This window comes from Protopterus annectens, chromosome 17.part0 (genome assembly GCF_019279795.1).
Source record: "Protopterus annectens isolate FY-2018-M chromosome 17.part0, PAN1.0, whole genome shotgun sequence".
In the NCBI taxonomy this organism is placed as follows: Eukaryota; Metazoa; Chordata; order Ceratodontiformes; family Protopteridae; genus Protopterus; species Protopterus annectens.
In genome coordinates this window covers 532,176,916-532,199,940 of record NC_056751.1, presented here as the reverse complement: position 1 = coordinate 532,199,940, position 23,025 = coordinate 532,176,916, and the positions used below count along the sequence as shown (strand labels likewise).

At 38.4% G+C, this 23,025-nt stretch overlaps 1 protein-coding gene across 3 annotated transcripts in view; it reads right to left on the bottom strand.

Moving 5' to 3' along the window:
* Window positions 1–23,025, bottom strand: part of LOC122791582 (sodium-dependent neutral amino acid transporter B(0)AT2-like) — a 734,235-nt gene that overhangs the window by 232,097 nt on the left and 479,113 nt on the right. The gene's annotated exons all lie outside the window — the stretch shown is intronic.

The window sequence follows — 23,025 nt, the reverse complement described above, 5'->3', positions numbered from 1 at the left end:
AAAATAAACAACAGGGGTCTGAAATAAAGCTACAGAAAAAATAAACAACAAGGGTCTGAAATAAAGCTACAGGAAAAGTAAACAACAAGGGTCTGAAATAAAGCTACATAAAAATAAATAATAAGGGTCTAAAATAAAGCTACAGGAAAAAATATCTCATTCCTTCTTGACAATACTCTTTTAGGGAGAGGAAAAAACAGGTATTAGTGTATTAGAAATACTGGTAAACTGGATTAAACCTGATAGGGTGAGATATTTTACAAGTTGTTAATAGCTATCATAATGGTTATTATTGTATTGTTTAGAATTAAATTTATTTACAACCTGTTAAATTGTAAAGCTATACAAGAGATGGTTTAAAAAACAAGAGATGATTTAAAATTGCTTTATTAAAGCTATACAAGAGAGAATAAAGATATGCAAAATGCATAAATGTTTCTAATAGCAAGAATGGTCACTATTTCAATATGTTTTTGACAAAACAATGTTGGTATAAAAAAGCATGAATATTTTTAATTGCTGAGTATATAGTTTAAAATAACAGGACATATGCATTTGGTGGCAATTCCACTAGATATTTCTAAAGAGACAAACATTTTCCAAGATTTTGCTTAATATTAATGTTATTAAATTTGTAAGATTAGACTAAATGTAGTTTATAGTCATTGTATGTACAAATGCAGAAGAATTCAGTACAAATTAAATGAATGTCTAGTAATAAATATGTGTGAAAAAACATGTTTTAAACAAGTGGGTCCAGTATACCTAGTAAATTGAAATGCATAAATAGCAAACAGTCTGTGTAAATACATACTGTACAGGATACATCGTAATAAGTTCAAAAGTAATTTGTCAAGTTGTAATATCACTGGTTTTACCCCAGTAAAATAATTGCTTTCAAATATTTATTATCTAAGCCCAGTTCAGTATTTTACCAAGATGTTAATGAGCAGTTCAGAGACATGAACACAATGTGATGGTTAAAATGACATTAAGACTGTATATTTTCAGCAGTGTATAAATGCTTGCAGTAGCACATAGTTATTGTCCCTTATAGTTAATTCAACAGTTGCAAAGAGTTAATGAAACAGTTCTAAGTCATAAATTAAATTCTGTGATTGCAAAAGAATAAATTGATCAAGTTAAAAAAAAATAACATTAAAGCAGACACAGCTCATAACTGATAAAAAATATTTTCACAGAATGGTATGCAAAAGAAAAAGTTGTTAAATACATTCAGTTTTGGTAGTAATACTTTAATATCATTGTATTAACTATGTAAAATTGCATTTTGATTTGTTGTATCAAACTAAAGGTTTGTTTCTTAATGTGTTTTCTATATAAAATGTTTTGAGTAGGTTTAAAAACAGAGGGAATTGTTAGATTTTATTAATATAATGCTGAAATTAATTATGTTGTAAATATGCTGAAAGAAAAAGCTTGCTTAAATGCAGAAACAGAGTTTAGTAATATGTGATCAGCAGTCATACTAAATGACCATGGCTTGGAAAATAAGGAACCTGCTGAATGGACATTTTTCCTTACAGACTTAAAAACAGGATGTATGCAAGAGCAAAATGTAAAATCTGCTTTTAAAGAATGGACAATAACACTGTGACAATGTGTTTTCAAAAATATGTTTTTCTGCATGAAAAACAGGACATGGCACAAGAACAGATGTTTTATACAAAGATCCAAATAAAATACAGGATGTTCACACTGTCAGAAAAGCTGATCTCTGACAATATGTTTTCTCAAAAATATGTTTTTCTGCATGGAAAACAGGATATGCTTATCAGCATTGGCACAAGAACAGATGTTCTTATACAAAGATCCAAATAGAATACAGGACAATGTGTTTCCTCAAAATATGTTTTCTGCATGGACAACAGGACACTGTTACAGGATGTTCACACTGTCAGAAAAGATGGTCTCTTACAAGACATTGTTAAACAAGGAAGCTTAGTATTATTTCTACAGGATGAGCAATTCTCCAAAATAGAATATCAAGAGGAAATGTATATGTTTATGCATGACTAAAAAGTGTATATAAAGAGCTGTATAAATCCAGTTATGTTAGAGGTATGGTAGGGACTCATTTGTCCTAAGGTAAATGTTATATCTCTCACATCATCTGTACTATATGAGAAGTAAAGTTGGAACAGTACTTTTAAGCTGCAACGTTGTTCCGTTTGGTTTATTATAAAAAGTTATTTGCTACTGCTCTCTAAAGTTGATACTGCAAAGTATATTCTCTCATCAGTGTATATTCTGCAAGTTTCTGTATACAACAGACTGTGAATGCAAATATAACCAGACTTTGAATTTTAGCAGAATCCAGCCAGCAAGACTGAGTGTCTTAAGAACACTTCAAATCTATCCCACAGCAAGCAGCAAGTAAGCAGAATCAATATAATTTTTTCACCCTCAATGCCAACATATCCTTCTCAGAATTAAATATAAGCTCCATTTTTAACCACCACCAAGTACTAGCTGAGAAAATAAAGTTCCAAATACAACCCATAACACTATAATCCTCAACTCTCTCTAAATCATGGCTGTCAATTCTATGGCAGCATTTAGATGTCCATTATTTGCCTTCACTATCTTTGCCGCAGAACACTGGAAGTCCTTATTTCCTAACATCACGACAGGATAAATGAATCCTCATTTGTCACACTAAAGCACATTGACTTCCAGGTAGTTCAAAGTTGGGACGAGTAAGGGATTATTCTCTTACCCACGAATATGGGCAATTTTGGAGTTAGTATATTTAAAGTGGTAGGTGTGTGGGAAGTGCAGGGGGCTGTCCCCCTCAAAAAAATCATTTTTGAATTTAGTACAGTATTTTTTAAATATGTGGAGTGCAATTTCAGTGTGTTTGTTGTTGTGACGTATCCTTTAAAGGAACCACTGTCTTGAAGGCTTCTCTCCCAGTCTCTCATGAACACGATTTTGATTCTCACAAATCAAAAAATGAAGTAGGCATACAATTCTCCCTTTTAATTTATCACCTAATAATAACTAAACAAATAAACTAGCACATTGCAGTGAAGTATTTCTATATTCCATTAACGCTATGTGGCAGTTACATTAATATTAGGTGACAGCCACTGTAGGGTTTCTGTGACATTTACTGATTGCGTATAACTATGAAATGAAATAATATGCTGGAAATGTCAATGCAGTGCAAAAGTCTTGAACTTAGTACTAACAACTGTACACCACTGACAGACAACTACAGCAACTGGCATATGACTTCTTGGAAAATATAACCTTCCTTGTAAAGCTGACACTTTGATTTGCAGTCTTAGTTAACTTTATGACTTCAAGAAACTCTGAATAATAATTAGCACATATCAGCTAGAAATTTCCTTGGTAATGGCAATGACTTGGACAACACAATGGCACACAGGTTAATGTTGCTGCCTTCAAGCACCTGGTTCACTTTTTTAGTTCCTGGGCTGAGAAAAGCCTTCTTTGTTGACTTTACAAATCCTCCATGCGGGTTTTCACCTGGTGTTCCAGTTTCCTCCCACATTCCAGACAAACACCATAGGTAAGACACTGATCCTTTAGACTGTCCTTACGTGTGCATGTTATATTACAGAGTTAGTGTATCTTGGGATGGGCTTTGCACCCTATTCAAGTCCATTCAGGATGAGCTTCTATGCCTTGTATTCACTAAGTGCAGGGACAGGCTCTGGCTACCCCATGACCCTGCTCTGGAATGCATAGGTAATCAGACAAGGAGGAATGAATGAATACATAATTGAAAGATTAAATGAATAAAAAAGATTTACACTGCCCTAATTACATAACTTCCTGGAAATGAATAAAATATCATGTGTAACATTGCAGTGTACTAGTTCCATTATAAAGAGAAAGAAAGGTTAGTGTTTTCATTTCTTAATCTGATTTTTAATTAATTTTTAAGACTCATCTGCTTTAGCTTAGGTCTTTAAGCCATAGCTGCACTGCATTTTGCTGTTTAAGTTGTCTAAATATTAGTATTAAGCTATGTACTGAGTGCATGTCAGGCTAGCTCAGGATTAATCTTTGCATTAAGGCAGTTCCAAGCCAGTCAGCTCAGACCTAACTGTCTAATTGTTTTTCCCTCCCATTGACCCTGATTTGGTTATGTTCTTAAACCCAGTGTATCTGTTGTTGCCTGCCCCGTACAATAACGAAAACATAATTTCCTCCCTCTCTCCATTTATTGGCTGTTGACAATAAGCACATAAGTATTACTTTGCAGCCTGAAAGACCTTTGATAAAATTGCTTAATACTGAGTGTACTGATACTGCTTGCACTCATTTTAGAATTAAATTAACAAGTTTTTTTACTTTAATTAGTTTGCTGGTTTTCGCTGGTGGCAGAACATTTCCATGCATGTTATTTTGTACTAAACTGTAAATACTTATACCAAATCCAACCAAACTCCAAGCAGTTACAGTTACCCATGCCCCCAAAGACATGCCTGCCTGTATCAAGGACCCGCACTTTCCCATAACCTCTATAGCCAGCCTGATTGAGATACGTATCTTGAGACAATATAAGAATTGTCTCATGCTGTCTGATGATCATTTGTTACTCAAATAGCATAACGAAGTGTGTGAGAGATGTACATATATAATACCCTTGGAGGGAAAAATCTCCCATGCAGTACACTTGGATACAAAAATCGTTGATAGTACACTGCACATCACGCTTCTCCAAGGCCATTACAATACACATAATCCATCATATACTGTAATCCTAAAGATTAACTTGCCGAAAACTAAAAGATCTCCAAAACACAACACAGGCACAAAGCACACTCAGTAAGTTAAGCCTACCTCCTCACATAGCACAAGGAGTCCCAAAGTCAGAGATGCTGAGCTTGTAAGGCAGGCATCAACCCAACTAAACATTCTTGTTATAGGTGACTCCATTGTAAGGCATACAGGTGTGCCTCTTAGCAACATGAGCATGGAGAGAGTGACGGCTAGTTGCTTGTTTAGTGCCAGGATCCATCATTTCACGCATGCACTCAAGCTTCTGAACAAACAGTAGTAGTATTGCTCTGTCACACTTTATGCAGATGTCAATGACCTGAGATGCACCTCGCTGGACTATAAGAGGACAGAAATGATGGTGCTCTCAGACTGTGTGCACAAGGCAGGTATGAGCCTCACACTGAGCAGCATTCTACCTTTACCTTCTCCAAGGATGATGATGAGTTATGAGCAAAAAATTGTTGACTTCCGTAATTGGCTTAGTTAAGTGTCATTCAAAGGGGGGGGGGGGGTATTTGTTAGCACAGGAAGTTATGGTTGACACACCATACTGCCTCACCAGGATAGCCAGCATCTGTCACCTCTAGGGTTTTGATCATTGGCAAAGAGAGTGTATGCCCCCATAGTGACTTTTTTTAAGCAATACCAATCTGATAAACTTATGACATAATGAAACAAGCAAAAGAAAATATGAAGGTGTTACTAATCAATGTTAGGAGCCTAAACAAGAAACTCCACTCCCTACAAGCCCTTCTCATTTTGAGGACAATGGCATCTGTGAAATGACTGACATGGTTTAAGATAGCAGTAAGCACTCCAGCTGTGCAGGGCTATAAGATCTTGAACATGTTTAGATCAGCTACTGCACAGGTAGTGAAAAAAGATGGAGGTGTCTCAATCTACATCCAGAAGAGACTCACATCAAGACTGGTAAAGCAGTATGATGCTCTAGAGCTTCTTCATGTCCAAATAACCATCAGAAAGGTCCTGTACCATAAATTACCTAGGTATAGAACTTACTATATAACACAATAAAGCTACAATGCCTATTTACAGGAACTAGAATCATTCAGTATTAAAATCAATGCTATTTTCCTAGATGATCTAAACTATCCAGCTGTAGACTGGGAAACCTACACCACCACTAGTGCACAGGCACATATATTCATGGACCTTGTCAAAACAAATGCTCTGGAATAATTAGTCAGAGTAGCCACTAGAGGAAATAACATATTGGACCTTGTTCTTACTAATATGGGAGCATCTTGTACCATCCCTTGTGTATCTTCATCCCTTGTTAGGTCTGACCATAAAGGAATCTCCTTCAAAATAAAACTGAAACCAGAGATCCCTTCCACCTAAGGTACTTTTAGAAATTTCTTTAAGACAAATTACCTACTCCTAAGTGATGCATTGGTAAGCTTTAAATACCCACCAAACAAAGTTAACTCCATTGACTATACATACCTTATAGGACCAAGTGCAGGGCAAACCCCGGAAACAAACCCACATGGTAGAACCACAATATCAACAAGCTTTTAAAGGAAAAGAATTTCTAGCAAAAGTAAGAAGAGCACTTCCCACAGTCCTAGAGTCCCTGTCACTGAAATAAACAAACAACTCAAAAGCTTAATAAAATCCACCAAAGCCAAGTATAAGACTAAAATAGCTATCTAAGCCAAAGACAGTAGCAATGCATTTTTTTTAGTTATGTCCATAATCCCAAAAGCACAAAGCAGCAATGTGCTGAGCTGTTTCTCAACAATGTTACTTACTCTGCAGCTGAAAATATAACAAACCTACTGGCCGATAAATTTAGCTCTAATTTTACCCCTCTCTCCCCCCTCCGTCTGTCCCTCAAGATATACCTGAAACTAGCTCACCTACTGCTATCACAAAAGACCAAGTCCTAAAAGTACTACTGAAAGCTAAAAATACGGCATTGGTGGAAAATATCCCTGGATTCATCTTGAACAGCACAAAGCATGATTTAGCCACACCCCTAACAACACTGTTCAGCCTCATCCTCCATACAGATTTTGTACCAAGTGACTGCAGAACAGCTACAGTCAATCCACTGCATAAGGGAGGACCTTCCACAGACCCTGGCAATTACAGACCTATAAGTCAGACCAGCCTCACATGCAAAGCCATGGAAAGATTTATCAAGGAACTAATCAACAAGGACATAGGAAACCTCAAAACAATGGACATGTCTCAGCTTGGATTTGTCAGGGGCAGGTTATGTTTACTCAATCTGGTGAATTTTTTCGAAAGGGTCACCAAAGCAGTGGATGAAGGCAAAATGGTAACACTACATACCTTGACCTGGCCAAAGCTTTTGACAATTACCCACTCAGCATAGTAGAAAAGCTAAATAAATTGGGTATAAACCTGTATCTCACCTTCTGAACTGCTAACTGACTCACAGACAGAACAAAGGAAATTAAGACGGGAAATTACTTCTGCAAAGACGAAGTAATATATTAGCTCCCAATGTGGTAAATGCCTCTCTGTTGAAACAAGATAACAATAAATCAGTCCAGTAAATATAACCCAAAGGCAAACACAGCAAACCTGGAAATCCAGTATTTAAAGAGAAATCCAAGTGTATAAACTTTCCGTAACTGGATAACAGATTCCGTTCACAAAAGTATTCCGTTTGTAAAAAGCAGGTTTATCGGCATGCAACAAGTAAGCACTTTCACATTAGCTTCATCAGACCGTTAAAATTCAAATCTTTTCAATTACTTAATTTTAAAGATTTGAATTTCAACAGTCTGATGAAGCTAATGTGAAAGCGCTTACTTGTTGCATGCCAATAAACCTGCTTTTTACAAATGGAATACTTTTGTAAGATTTGAATTTTAACGGTCTGATGAAGCTAATGTGAAAGCGCGTACTTGTTGCTTGCCAATAAACCTGCTTTTTACAAACGGAATAATTTTGTGAACGGAATCTGTTATCCAGTTACGGAAAGTTTATACACTTGGATTTTTCTTGAAATACTGGATTTCCAGGTTTGCTGTGTTTGCCTTTGGGTTATATTTACTGGACTGATTTACTTCTGCAAAGAGACTAGTCAACAGTGCAGTCCACCAGGGTTTTGTGTTGGGACCTCCCCTTTTGGCATCTACTTTTCCGAACTAAATGCCAATTCTAAAGTACTCTAGCTGGCTAAGTTTTTAGATGACTAGAAGCTAGAAGCAGTCACTGAATCCCCAAATGGCTTAGCCATCCTGCAGGAAAGTTTTTCCCAAATAAATAACTGGTGTCAAAATCATGGACTGAAACTAAATGCCAAAATGCTTTGTTTTATCTTTTGGGAAGTCATCTACTCCAGGGAACTACTACATTGACAATACACTTTTAAGAGTTAACCTAGTTATTCAGAATTTGAAAAATTATGTGAGAAGTGACCTAACTTTTGACTGACTTGAGTTCATTATTGTAAGAAAGTCCTTCTTTATTGCACAGTTTATAAACCAAGGGATTGTGTCTAGATCTAGAGATGTCATTCCCCCTTTACTCAATCCTCATTGGGCCAGTCATTGAATAAAATGTCCACTTTGGCATATATTTGTCCAGGCAATGCAACAACTGGAATGCCCACAGAGATACCTTACTAAAGGATACAAGTCCTAAACAACATGTCCTACATGGACCGACTCATATCCTTGTCACTATACTCAATATCTTACAATCCAAAGAGGTGACCTGTGTTTGGCATACAAGGCATCCTCCAACCCAGTACTGATAGATTTACTGCACATCAGCAAGCCAAATGGCATCAGAAATTCTCTGTATAGGGTCCTAAGCCTCTTCTGCAACATCAAAACAATGGCCTGGAAGGACAGGTACAACTCGCAGAGGGTACCATTGCTGTGGAACAGATTCCCCACCCATATAAAACAAAGTTCATCCCAGTCCGTAATCAAGTGCAACTTGGATCTATGGATGGGAAAAATAAAATTTACTCAAAGACTGCCCCCTGTACTATTAATGGACAAAGACAGCTCCTAAATGCTTTATTCCATGCATGGGTCACCTCAAATTATCTATGGTATGATCCCCGTTATTCTCATTAGGGGTAATAGATAATTATTGACCATGGGATGGGTAAGGTCAATCTCTAACCAAATGGAATAGGTTAATTCTAGCACAAAAAGGGAAACTGGCAAAGCTTAAAATGGCCAACTAGGGCAGCTTGCCTAGTATTTACCTATGAACCTATAAATAGCATTACTTCTCTTGCATTATTATATGGCAAGCATTACATAGTTGGCTTCTTGGAATTGAACAAACACTACATGTCTTGATTGTTATTTTGATAAAATTCCATACAGAAGGGTTCTGATCTACTTGTACAATTTGCCTGGACATCTTAAAAGAATCTTGATCAACGATTCTGGAAGTATCAGTTTGCCTGCTTAAACAGCAAGGATCTCTTTGTTAAATGAAAATTAACACCGGATTTCTTTCAGAATGACTCTCCACTGGTTTGGTCATGCCTTCAAGGAACTTCTTTTAGTATTTTCATCCAGGGGGTTTTCCTCAGTACATCTCCAAAACTCTTTAAGCTTCTTCTCCATCAAGGGTAGCTGCTGCATCACTCTGTTAACTTCCAGTGCATCTCAAATTAGGTAGCTGCTGCATCACTCTGCTAACTTCCAGTGCATCTCAAATTAGGTAGCTGCTGCATCACTCTGTTAACTTCCAGTGCATCTCAAATTAGGTAGCTGCTGCATCACTCTGCTAACTTCCAGTGCATCTCAAATTAGGTAGCTGCTGCATCACTCTGCTAACTTCCAGTGCATCTCAAATTAGGTAGCTGCTGCATCACTGTTAACTTCCAGTGCATCTCAAATTAGGTAGCTGCTGCATCACTCTGCTAACTTCCAGTGCATCTCAAATTAGGTAGCTGCTGCATCACTCTGCTAACTTCCAGTGCATCTCAAATTAGGTAGCTGCTGCATCACTGTTAACTTCCAGTGCATCTCAAATTAGGTAGCTGCTGCATCACTCTGTTAACTTCCAGTGCATCTCAAATTAGATCCTTTTTCTGCTTCTGCAGAAGAGAATGTCACAGCATATCTGCTGCATGTTTCTGACCTTTTGGCTTATAATTCAATCTCAAATGATGACTCTCTAGTTATAACAACATTTTCTGTAAACCATGTGGTGCTTTATGTAATGCATTCCTGACTATATGCATTAAAAGATTATGGGTACTCTTATCTCTTGACTTTTCTCCATAAACAGACTGATGAAAATTCTTATGTCCTTAGAAACTATTGTAAGCGGGTCTTTTTCATTTTGAGCATCTAATTTTTTTGCAGACAGTAAATGCCTCATAAAAGAGATAATTCCAAGCTCTCACAATACATCAGCCAATTCTACTACCTCTCCCATAAGCAACATGGTTTCTGGTCATGAAGCCAGAAATCGTCCACACTCTGGTCCCTTGCTGATGACATTCTACTAGGTATGGACAAAGGAATTCTTACTGGTGTCATTCTGACTGACCACCAGAATCTTTGATCTTGCAAATCACTGCAACCTTGTAGACCACAGAGTCAAAATGGGGAACAGCCCAGATGCCATATCCTGGTTCCAAAACCGTCTCATTAATCAACACTTCACTGTTATCCTCAGTTCCTTAATCTCACCCTCATCCCTCCATCCTTCTAAAGGCATTCCTCAGGGCTTTATCCGTATCCATCTTATTCTCTATAAATATTAACAATGTTGACATGAGCTGCCACATCTCCCTCCTTACTATGTGCAGTTGACATGGTCTTGCTCCTCTCTAATCAATCTCTTTCAATTTCTTGATACGCTGCAACAAGTACAAGGAGGGTTCCGCTATGTTAGTCAGTGGATTAACAACAAAAATAGCAGATATGCTGTGACATACTTATCTCCTCAAAATAAAATCCTGCTCTTTGATAAGAAATTCAGTAAAATCTACAACTTTTGGATAATATTTGACTATTTCAAGAATCCTTTAGAAAACCTCCACTCTTTTATACCATTGAGTCTGGCTAGACCCTTCTCTCACTTTCCATCCATGTCTAGCGAATACATGTAAAAAGATTACCTCACTCCTGTTTTTGGTAAAGAACCCCCCCCCCCATTCAGCAATAACAGCCACAGGAAAAAGTACACTGCTCTCACAGCCAGAATAAGGTTTCCTTCTAGTAGCTGCTGCATCCAAAAAAAAAAAAAAATGCCACATCCATCTAGTCAATCGCTAATAAAATCTGCTGATTTATTACCTTATAAATAACATTTAACACCAATGCTTAACATCTGAGAAAAAACAAAACTGCTTCCAGTCAAAAAGATGACATCCTTCTTGGCTCAACTGTTCCGATTTCGAAATGACCAGGCTCTGTATCTCCCCTTCTTAGCCACTAAACTCATAAGACAAACTCCATCTTATAATCTCAGAAGTCTGAAACACTCAAATTCACTGGTCCAAACCCCTCAGCTAAAACTGCAGTGCACAGATCACTTTGGTAATCTCTCCCTTCTCATCTGAATCACACTTCTTCCTACCCCATATTCCATTCACAACAAAAGCACATCTTAAAACTCAGGCAAAATGCAACTTCATTCTCTCTAGACACACAGCCTAATTCATATCATCCTTCTCCCCTCATGTAACACATCTGCCTTAGCTGCTTATCGGAATTTCTGTGTAATTCTTCCATTCAACTGCTATACAGTTAACGACTTGCTATATGTTTCTCTAAATAGTTTATACAAAAATGCATAGGTTTGCATTTGTTTTGACCCTGTATTCACATTATCATATTATGCTTGGCAAATGTAACTTTTATCATATTATATCTGACAAATGTAACTTTTATTGTTTGTTCCTCTTGTGCTGAAACTGAAATTGGTCATTTGAGATCAGTACTGCACCCTGGTTAACAAATTCAAATAAATAAAGGAATGAATGAATGAATGAATAAAATGTTAACTGGCATTCAGCAAGATAAAAGAACTATCAACAAACAAAACAAGAAACTCCACTCCCTACAAGCTCTCCTCAACCTATAGAATGCTGATGTCTGTGCAGTGGGTGCATATCATTTGAGCAAATGCTTAATTGAGCGAATCGCTACTTTTTGAACTATATTAAGCGAAAGCTCGGTTAAGCAAATTTTTTCCCAGGGAAAGGATGTGGTTGACCATCATCCGGTATTTGCCCTTTTCCCCACTGTAGTGCGATCTTGGAGTTGGAATATTTAGTTAGGGGGGTGTGGGGGACAAAACCCTCCACTTTGCAGAGTTTTAATTTTAGTTTTGTTTGCTCTGATCAGTGGGTGGGCAGCTGATTTTTTCCCCAGGAAACTTTTCACTTAACTGAGCGTTCGCTTAATCGAGCTTTTGCTTAATACAGTGTGACGAATAGAGATTCATGCAATTAAGCGTTCACTCAAGTGATATAGACCCCTGTGCAGTCACTAAAACATGGTTTAAAGCAAAAGAGAATATCCCTGCAGTGCAAGACTATAATGCCTTTCACACATTTAGACCAGTTACTACACAAGCAGAAACTAAAGATGGTGGTGTCTCTAATCATCCCATTAACGGAGAATCATAAACAACATCAAACGTGCAAGCACAGAGATTCCTGGATGTTGTAAACACAAACTCTCTGCACAAGACTGTCAATACGTCAACCAGGGGTGCAAACATACTGGATTTGGTCCTCACTAATATGGGAGAGTGCAATACAACCCCCTATTGCAATGTCCTCTGGCAATGTCAGACAAAAAAACTGTCTCCTTAAAATAAAAATAAAACCCAGAACCCCAGCTAAGCCTGGAATGTTCAGGAACTACCCTAAGGCTAACTTCCTATTAGGAAATGGTAACCTGCTGACAAAATGTAAAGCAGCCCTAAACCCTGAGAACTCTGTTGCCTTCCTTGGAACTCTTCACAGAAACCCTATGCAAGCATGTTAATAACTGCACAAAGGCAGTTGTACCCTAGAAATAAGTACAGAACCAACTCAAAAAACAACATTGTGGTGGAATCGCATCTTTAGTTGGCTGTATAACAGAAGGAAGAAAATTATGTCAAAAAGTAGGAGGTGTAGCAACCAGTAAGATAAAAGCAAGGACAAAGTCTACTAAGCCAAATATGAGCTAAATTTAGCTTCCCAAACCAAATACTACCACAAGTCATTCTTTAGCTATGTCCACAACATCAGAGGCAATACACAATTGTGTGCAGAGCTCATTGTTAATGAAGCCACAAAAACATACGGCAATAAGGGAAAGAAAGGGACAAAATCAAATGTCATAACGGAAGTATCCAACAGAGAAGACTATGAAGCAATTAATACAAGAAATGTCACTGTCTGAAGAGTACAGAAGAGAGAAACGATCAACAAAACTACTTAGAACCATAGACATGATAAAAGCAATGCACAGTACCACAGCAGACCAGGACTTATCATACACTATTGCAAATAATAAACTAAAGATATCAGCACAGGCAGAAAAACAAAACGCATATGGACAAAAGATAAAAAGTTTTATAGAGAACTGGGAAGCAAAGCAAAAGGAATAGAAATACCACCAAAAAAGAAGTAGAAGACAAGTTTTGGAGAAATATCTATAAAGACCCTGTGGAACATAACAAAGATGCTGAATAGAGAGAAAAAGTAAAAGAACAGTAAGAAGTTCAAAAATACAGGAAATAAAATGGGATTAAATAACAGCCAGGGAGACTGAAACAAAATTAAGAAAGGCTCCTAACTGGAAAACCCCAGGCCCAGATGCAGAATCTAACTTTGGACTAAAAGTATTAACATCTTTACACAAAGATTTAGCCCTGAATAAGAACTATTTACATGCACATCCCGAACAGACACCAACCTGGTTAACAGGAGAAATGATGCTACTCCTTCCTAAGAGTGAACCTACAAGCAATCCTAAAAATTATAGACCAACAACTTGTCTTTCAACAATATATAAACTAGATACTGGAATTAATGCTGACAGTTTAGACTCATTTAGAAGAATACTCAATCAAAACAACAGAAGAAAAGGGTAACAAAAGAAAGTCATATAGAACACAGGATTATTTATTATTAAACCAAGTCATAATGGAGAATTGGAAAGAGTGGAATAATCTAAGTATGGCATGGCTAAATTACAAAAAAGCCTTTGACAGCACCCCAAATTCATGGATAAAGGAGTACTTAGATGTATAAGATACATCCTACATTAATCTGTTACATTACTATGACCATGAAAGAGTGGCAAACCACTATGCAACTAAGCAGCTAAGCTATGGTAAAGTACAAATTATTATGCCAGGGATAAACATTTAAAGGGGGATACTCCATGGTGACTTTCTCACCACAGCTCTTTTGTCTTGCCTTTAATTTTAACTCATTAAGCTGTCTACTTAAAAGATCAGGTTGGGGTTACAATTTGGCTCCCAAAAAACAACAAAATGCAAAAGACTTATCTTCTTTTTGTGGCTAATCTAAAACTGTATATTTCATCAGATGAGGAGCTGAAAGCACAACTGCAATTGGTTTTCTCAGATGATACGAGTCTAGATAAATGTGCAAAAGCAATGTTTAAACCAGGAAAGCTACAGCACCAAGAAATTATCAGCCTGGGGAACTTGAGCAGGAGAGAGTGTATACATTTTTAGGAAATCATGAAGGAAACACAATAAAACATGAGCAAAGGCGAGCAGAACTCAGCAAGGAATCCTTTAGAAGATTAAAATTAGTACTGAAAATAGCTCTGAAATGTAGGAACAAAGTGCAAACTATAAACCAATTTGCTCTTCCTGTTCTGACTAACAGTTTTGGGATGACTGACTGGCCCTAAAAGGTACTGGATCAGTTGGCCAGGAAAAGAAGAAAAATGTTTCACTCTTATCAGATGATATGTACACCAAGATTATATATCCCCTCGCTTTGAAGGAGGTATGGACCTCTTCGAAAATGATTACATGTACAGATCTGCAATTGTAGCACTGCATACATATCTGCTGGCCTCACCAATCCAAACATAATGAAAGTTTTAAAACATGAAGAGAACAAATCTAAGATGAGTTCCCTGCTTAGTTTAGCAGAAGCATATTGGTGCCAAGTGGGAATGTCACTAAAGCCAGAAGCAGACAAAAATCAGGCAGCAACTGAGTGTGCCAAATAAAAGAAAGGATACAAGGGAGAAGGATCTGATTAGAAGGCAAGAAGAAGAAAAGAAATGTGGAAAAGGCATAAATATAGTTGCAAGTACAGAAAACTCCTGGAACAACCTCAAGTTGATCAGGATCTGATGCAGGAATGGATAAGGAGATGTGAATTTAAATCAAAAGATGAAAGGTTAATATTGGTGGCCCAGACAGTGGATTAAGTACATGCTGGTTTACACAGTCCATTGAGCATGTGGGAGAAACAGACACACTCCAAGTTCTGTAAAACAAACTGGAAAAAAATCATGCATCTTGTTGCTGGGTGTGATAAACTAATGGCAGACAGCCTGTCTGCTGAAAGGTATAATAATATGGCAAGACTGTTGCATTGGGGATTGTGCAAACATTACAATACTTAAGTGGCTGAGAAGCATTGGAAACACGAGCCACAAAGCATTATACAGAATGATGACGTTTATATCATATGGGACCACCCATTACCAGCAGTTCAAAAAACAGATGTGAGAAAACTAGATATAGTTGTCTAAGAAAAGAAGACAAAAGCATTGATCATTGAAATTGCTATACCTAGTGATTACAGTGTCTTACATACAGAGAGACGCAAAGTCATAAAATACCAGGATTTGCAGGCAGAAATGAAGGCAATGTGGAAAGAAGGATACCTACACAGTTCCAATAGTAGTAGGAGCAACGAGTCTCATAAAAAACAATGTACTATTGTATTTAGATACAATACCAATATATGTAACTCTGTATGACTTGAAGGAGGAGTCAATTCTGGGCACACTGCAGGTGCTGCAAAGAGCACTTTTGGCTAACATCAAAGACTGAAACAATACTAATTTCATGAACATTAATCACACTTTGACTTAGAAATGGAGTCAACTCCTGTCATGGTATAAGAACCACAAAAGACTTGGAAAAATTAAACCAGCCAGAAGATACAGTAAACCTACTGGCAGACAAATTCAGCTCTAACTTTACACCTCTCTCACTCCTTCAACATCCCTTCATGAAGTACCATCAAATACAAAGCCCTCTACTACTATCACTAGGAAACAGGTCTTCTATGCTCTCTCTAAGAGCAAAAACAATGCATCAATGAGCTCAGTCAATATCTTAGGCTCCTAAAGAACATGAAACAACATGTCAGGCCCTCTGCAATCACTACTTAATCATAGCCTTCAAACAGGCTTTGTGCCTCACAAATGGAAAACAGTAACAGTCATCCCTCTGCATAAAGATGGGGCATCTACAGACCCTTGGAAACTACAGACCCATAAGTCTCACTAGTCACATATGTAAAGCCATAGAAATGATCTAGAATGACATAAGAAACTTCCAGACACTGGAACCAACCCACTCTGGTTTTGTCAAGGGCAAGTCATGTCTACTCAACCTTGTGGACTTCCTTGAGAAGGTCACCAAAGTAATGGATCACAGCAAAACGATTCACACTGCCTACCTTGACCTGGGCAGGGCACGTCACACAATACCCACCTCAGGCATTATTGAAAAACTCAAGAGGTTAGGTATAAACTCTTATGTCACCCAGTGGACAGCCAGCTGTCTCACAGACAGGACCCAGGAAGTTAGAACCGGGAGTCCACCTCTACAAAGAGACCAGTTAGAAGTGGAGTCCCTTATGGATTGGTCCTGGGACTGCTCCTTTTTGGCATCTATTTCTCTGAAGTCAAGGCCAACATCAAGGGCTTCTGTCTAACCAAATCTTTAGCAAATTGCAAATTAGGAGTAGACTCTCCCACTGACACTAATATTCTCCAAGAAAGGCTAACACAGACAGACAACTGGTGTCAGAGTTATGGTCTAAAACCAAATGCCAAGAAATGTGAAACAGTAACCTTCAGAAGTCACCTAACCCTGCTAACAACCATACTGACAGCACACCCCTAAGAGTCGACCTACTAGTCAAGGACTTGGGGATACTCACAGACAGTATTCTAGCCTTTTACCATCACATGCAACAGTAGTTGGGAAATTGATCTATTTTGAGTAACTTATAAATGAAGGTATGGCATCTAGGGCCAAGGAGGTCATTGTTTAAATGAATTTGCCATTCATCAGACCTATCACTGAGTATAATGCCCTCTTTGGTATGTACAAAACTAAGCCTATCCAACAACTGAATCATCCACAGAGGTTCCTCACTAAAACAATACAGGGCATAAGTAACATGACCTATGCAGTCCACCTCAAAACCCTATCCCCATAGACTTCCAGGATGGCTGCACACCAAGCAACAGTTTAATTTCAGCTCTCCCAGTGTGAAAACAGAAACACAGAAGAGAGAACTAGAAAACTCGTATGTAGGGGTAAATTTAATAAGTGCACTGCCTGGATGCCAGCAAAAAAGAAACTCAGCAAACTTAAAGAAAATCAGTCACAAAAGGTGAGGTGAAAACACTGACTGGAAAGAATTCTGCAACTGTTCAGCAAAACGCAGTGCAAGATCCAGCTTTAGTGCAAGACATGACTTCCAGTAATCTAGAGGAAAAAGTAAGTCAAATGTACTCAGAGCTGATTAAAATAAATGAAACACTGATAGAGTATATCAAGTCAAATAAGAAAAGGCTGGAAAAATGGAGGAAGCTTTCAAAAGATATTCAGATGAAGTGATGAAACTGCAAAAAATCAGAGGTCGAATGAAGAAAAGACTGGATGAATATGGGAATGATTAAAAAGAGAGGTTTCCAAAAATAATAGAATTAGAGGACAAAGCATATAGGGAAAATCTGAGATATTCTGCTGTACAACATAACAGACTGTATTAATTTTGTGAAAGCACAAATAAGCAAATGGAGTGGTATTCCACAGCAGGAGTTGTTAATTGAAAGAGCACACTGTGTGTATGCTCCAAACCAGGCCATGAGAAAGCAACCTAGACCTTTAATAGTACAGATGCAATCCTATCAGCAGAAGGAGTTGATTCTGACAAAACTGTGGGAGAAAGACAAAGTCTTAAAAGTAGGAGACAGTAGAGTGTTTGTGGAAAATGATTACTCACTGTACACCAGGCAGAAGAGGAGAAAATTTATTCCACTAATCAGGGAATGTTGAGAAGCAGGCATGAGATTAAAGATGCTGTATTGAGCTATTTTCAGATATTCTTTCCTGGAGGGACAAAATCATTTTTTGGATGCAGAGCATGCTAAGGAAATACAAAATTTTGTCCAACAAAAAGTGAGTTATGAAACAGAAAGATATTCTGTTTCTTGTTCTTCTGGTAATAAAGATCACAGACTGACTGTGCCACTGAAACCTTTTCCAAAATTTCAATGGAAAATGCTTGTGAGACAAAAAAAGCACAAGAGTTGACCAGAAAAACCCGGAATACTTTGGAAACGGAGCAGAGACTGGATTTGGGAGATGGAGATCAACAGGAATATAACCGGCAACTTGTAAACTGACAAATAAATGTGGGGTTACAAAGCATATATTATATTTGTGAAATATGACAGAACAAGAAAACCTGGAATTATTGGACTTTTCTGACTTTGTTAATAAATTTGTAGGGCACTCCAAAGTGTATGCTCTACTTCATGCCATTTATGTGTGGAAGAACATTTAGGAGAGGTAAGAGGAAAGAAAAAGAGTTAACTGTAAGTAAAATGGGATACTAAATTAAACAGGTGCCTCTGTTTTTTCCCCTTCTTTTTTCTTTTACCTTGTTCACCTCTTATTCGTACTACAGACAACCACTCTACCTTTAAGACCCTACTTCATTCTCATCTCAAAACCCTCTGTGAATGTTCCTGCTCTCATCCCACATCACTCACCTCTTTTTTCCCCATTTCTCACACTCTTATTTCTCTCTCCTCTTCATCATACTGAGCGTCTCTGACTACCATCTTCACTTTTCTCATTTATTCCTACTCTTGCTCTACTTTTTTTCTTATTGTCCCCCCCTTCTTACATTCAACAATTAACACCTCTTATCCCCATCCTACTTTAACTCTCCTAAGATTTCATGTAAAACTGTAATGTCAACCCTGTGTTATTTCACACTGTAACAAATCTAACAGGAATATGCACCAATGGATTTTTCTTATTGTAATTGACGTGTGTGTGTGTGTGTGTGTGTGTGTGTGTGTGTGTGTGTGTGTGTGTATGCGTGCGCAGGTGTGTGTAATTTTACCTTTTGCTCTTTTGACTATTTTCACTGCAATCGTGGATTTTTGTCATGTTGTGTAATACCATCATTATTCAATAGTACTACATAAATGTAAATGCATTTTCTTCATATTATATTGTTGTTCATGGAGCTTTTCTCCCCGGGACTCCATTGAAAACGGGCTCTTCTTGGCCCAATGGACTATCCTGGTAAACAAACTAAAATAAATAAAATAAAAAAATTCAGTTTTAAGAAATTTAGATACTGCAACATAAAAAAAGAAGAAAGGTTTATTCAAAAGAGCAGGATTGCTTGGAGGTAATGTTTTCTGAAAGCATTCAATTGTTTTCCAATCAGGGACAGCAATAAAGATAAGACAAAGCCAAACAGCACTTAGTAGAAGCACAGACTGTGCCATGCATCTTAGTATGCATACTCTTCCTTTTACTTTAACCCAAGCCTGTGAGTGTGGCTATCAACCTGGGACAATTGTTCTTATTAGGAGGGTAAAACTTCAATATTTGAATATGTGCATAGTTTTTGTGTTAGTATTAAGTTATTAGGTTTTAGGGGTACATTGGGGTGTTTTTCTTTTGTCTGAGAGCCTTGAATAAAACAAAAAGTTGTGTAGGATGTGACATGGGCTCAAATGGATACGACAAGAAACAACTGTATGAAAGATCAACCTGCCGAATTGCCAAACATGTACTACCTTGAAATATAAATGGCCTTACAGATATATACATAACAAAGAAAGGGTAGTGAACTACATTAAAAATGTAGAATGCAAATAGCTATGCTACAAGAGACACATTTGGAAAGAACTGAACATGTGAATTTGATAAAGAAAGGTTTTCATGACGGTTACTGAATACCTGGGACAAAGGATAAGGGGAGCACTTATATGAATTGCAAGAGGAGCTCTAATAGTGCTAGAAGATGACAAAACAGGTAAAAACCTCTTGTATATCTACAGAACAAACAGCACCAGAACTAACTGTTTTAAAGATGTGAACCTTTCCTGTGATATAAACAGGACATGCGGGAGAAACCGGTACAAATCTCAGGGACTACTCCTCTGGAACAGCCTCTCCATCCACATGAAGCAGAGATCCTTCTTACCTCAATTTAAGTGAAACCTGGACAATTGGATGGGGAAGATGAGATTCATCCATGGTTTGCCACTTACATCTGCTATGGACATAGGCAATCTGTAAATGTTTCATCTCTCAAGCCACTGCTTACACTTATCAAGGGTACCAGAACTTGTCAGAGATTTGGGAGGAATGGACTAACTTAAAAAAGCTTTAGTGGTGGTTAGCCTAATATACACCTATGAACCTAAGACACCATTCAGATGCCCTGCGACAATGTGGGCAGCTCTCCTTGGAGAGTCACAATCCTGATTCAAACATACCAGTAAGTTAAAGCTACTGATGTCCAGACTGGGACAAAGCTCAACCATCCCAATGGAGTCCAGAAATATATGGGAATACAATATCCTGTTCTGAATAATGGACAGCCCCATGATCTATTCTATCAGTAAAGTCTGGGATTGTCTCAAGAATTCTGCTGAGACAGACTACTCTCTCAGAAGCAGCCATTGCTATGAAGGACCTCTGAGTTCCACAACACTGTTGTCCAGAAACAGATTTTCATCAGCTATTTACTATTGCAATCATCATCTGTGGGCATCCTGCCTACAGGCAGTATGACAGCTGGCACAACTTCCAGAGATGCACCTTCTCTAAAATGCTTCTGACAACTCCCTCGAACTGCCACAGAAAGATGTCAATAGTATGGGGGTGTAGGCCAATGCCATCTTTACATCCTTCTTGCTACTCAGTTCAGTACAGGTGCATGATTTTAACATCATCAGTCTTCTGGCTGGTCTACTTCCACAAAAAAGATAAGTACCCCACATGGAAATTTTTTCATGTATAGGTTCAAGGATTCCCATGGCGGCCATGGTGGTGCAGTGGTTAGCATTGTCACCTCACAGCAAGAGGTTCTCCGGTTCGATCCTCGGCTGGGGTGCCTTCTGTGCGGAGTCTGTATGTCCTCCCTGTAGTCGTGTGGGTTTCCTCCGGGTGCTCCGGTTTCCTCCCACATCCCAAAGACATGCGGCAGGTGGATTGGACACTCTAAATTGGCCCTAGGTGTGAGTGCATGTGTGTTTGTGCCTTCTGTGGAAGGTTGGACGCTGGGCTGGCAACTCGACACTGTAAAACTCCACTGCCAATCATGAGCGGACAGGTGATCTGCTGTGGCGACCCCTAACTGGGAAAAGCCTAAAGAAGAAGAAGAAGGTTCAAGGATTCCCATACATTCTTATACAAGAATTTTTTGACTAAATCAGTGATGGTGCCCATATATTCTATCAAAGGATCTTCTACGGCTCTATTCAGGAACTCTATTCCCAGTCACAGAAATAGTAGAATACTAAACAGTTCTGGGGAAAATTGCATATGTTTCGCCTACTCTGACTTTAGGAACTGTAAACTGATAGAGTCACATGCTTACCTTCCTGCAAACCCTGCTGGAGAAGATGACAGCCAAGGCAGATGGGATCCTGGATAATGATCTGAGGAAGAATATCCTGACCTGTGTGACCTTCCAGCCAAGGCAGCCAACCACCTCAAGAAATGTCAGTATGATGCTTGCAGGGCAGAAGCTACATGGTTACTTATTCAGAGACATGTTTTGCTGAGAAGTCAGTCCTTCCCAGCCATGTGAATATACAGCTTCTCAGTTCCCATTTGGTTGAGGACCTCCTCTTTGAACTCCTGCTGAAAGTGTCTTTATAGGTCTGAAGGAGAAGAGCAGGACTATTGTAGTCTGTCAAGCAGCATTTTTCAATCCCAACCACTAAAGTTCTGCATAAATGATTCAATCAAATTTTGGGCTTTGTTCCCTAAACGAGACAAAAATAAGACTGGCAAAGGAAAAAGGGGAAGTTTAGAAAAGAATGCAAGTTAAACCACAGGAGAAGCCTGTGATCCACCACAGCCATGACTCAACTGGCTGCTCCCTTCCTAGATCAGGGGGCCAGTACTCAGTACCCAGGACACAAGAAAACAGTGTTTTATTCAAGACTGTTCCTTGAGCCCTGAAAGGAAGATATGTGGGGACCCCATAGTAAATCTATCAAGAGTAAACAAATTATTTATCATTCCAAAGTTCAAGATGCTGACCTTTCAAAGGCTTCTCTCTCTTCTCTTTTATCCTCACAAACATTCCTAGTCACTCGGGACCAGAAGGAGGCCTATCCTAATGTTACACAGGGCACTATACCAATTCACTTCCTTACCCTATGGGTAGTCAACTATCAAATGCCTGGCTCCAATAATAGCCTTTTGCAAGACAAATGCCATCCACATTTACCCATCGATGGAAGACTGCCTCAGTCAAACAGATATTATAGAGGGGATCCACAAGGCCTTGAACTTTACTCTGATTTGCTTCAGGGAGCTCAGCCTCTCCAGCAACCCCAAAAAGTTTAACTTAACTCCACTGTAGAATCTATTTTTTCTAGGGACTCTAACACCGACCTTCAGAAGGTTTTCTTACCACAGGACACAACACTCTTTCTGACCCTCTTTTTACAAGGTGTCTAGGAGCGGGAAGTAATTTCAACAAGGGAATTTCTTTGAGTGCTTGGCTACACAGCTTCCTGCATACTGTGACCACAGATGAGGAAATTACAGTGGCACTTCAGAAACAGATGGTGTCTGCATTCCCATAATCTGTAAACCCTAATCGCTCTCCTACCTGGATCCCACTGCCTTCCTTGTGCAACACAGATGGTAATGTTCAGAAAGAATGGATACAACCCACATTCCAGATACAGACTACTGTATGTACCATCCAGTGTGAATATGGGCACTGCAGTTAACATGCAGGCATGCAGTGTA